General features: G+C 33.5%; 1 long non-coding RNA gene across 1 annotated transcript; it reads right to left on the reverse strand.

The window, feature by feature from the left end:
* Window positions 1–423, reverse strand: LOC126765525 (uncharacterized). Its single transcript, XR_007668494.1, has 3 exons — window positions 335–423; window positions 101–278; window positions 1–40 (listed from the first exon to the last, which is right to left on the reverse strand). It is a non-coding gene; the product is annotated as an uncharacterized LOC126765525 (long non-coding RNA).
* Window positions 424–1,024: the final 601 nt, after the last annotated feature.

A 1,024-nucleotide genomic window follows, 5' to 3' on the forward strand; every position in this document is an offset into this window, starting at 1 on the left:
CTCAGCTTGTCGTAATATGGATAAATTTTAGAAAATTTTTCTGCAATTAGTAAAAAAAGGTTTATTTACAATAAATTTAAAATATATGTATAATACTAACCTTCGATGGTTCTGCCGTCAGCTTTATCTTGTAGTCCTGCACCCGTTGACGCAAACCAGTCATTGGCTTTACGGTACTGCGCCTACAAATGTCGGACCTTCCACCGCACCAGATCCCATGAGACATCCAACTGCGATTTTTGTAAAAATCGTTTATAAAACAATTGCGCAGTTGGAGCCTGAAATAATAGAAAACCGAATTAAATCAAAAATAAAAAAAAACGTATAAACATACCTCAAATTCCGCCTCTTCCAATAAAAACTTATATAATCGAGTGCACTTCACTCTCCTTCCACTTCTTGTATGGCTGCAGTATTCATTTTTATGGAAAACTGTAAAAGTTTTTTATAATTTAAGTTGAAATTAAAAAATCTCTTTAAAACTTACCTTCCTCAACAATTTAACGATGTAATATGTTTTTATGTAAAATGACAGCTAAAACAGGGTTGCAATTATATTTTTGAGTGACATTGCACCAAAATAAACATGTTGTGGTGTGACCTATTTTACAGCCCTTGCAAATATTTTTCTGCGTGTGTTTGTTGTTGTGCCGTTGAATTGCGTGGAAAAATCTGCAAGAGCAAGAGAATATCCCTATTGTGTTATGCCGTATAGTGTTGGAAAGGTGAGATTTTAATTAAATTGAATTGAGAAATGAGTCAAAATAATGAAGAAATTCGCCATATTTTGAAAGTTTTCAATAAAAGGAAGAAGAATGCCACTCAAGAAACCAATGAAATTTGTGAAGTTTACGGAGACGATGCTGTAATTGTTTATCGCGTATGTTCGTGTAGCTCAACAATGGTTCGCTCGCTCCCGTTCTGGAAATTTCGATTTACACTGATTGAATAGTGTCTGTAGTAGAAAAATGGCAAAAAGTGGTCGACCAAAAGGGAAATATTTGTTTATTTATTTATTATTATA

This window comes from Bactrocera neohumeralis, unplaced genomic scaffold (genome assembly GCF_024586455.1).
Source record: "Bactrocera neohumeralis isolate Rockhampton unplaced genomic scaffold, APGP_CSIRO_Bneo_wtdbg2-racon-allhic-juicebox.fasta_v2 cluster10, whole genome shotgun sequence".
Taxonomy (NCBI): domain Eukaryota; kingdom Metazoa; phylum Arthropoda; class Insecta; order Diptera; family Tephritidae; genus Bactrocera; species Bactrocera neohumeralis.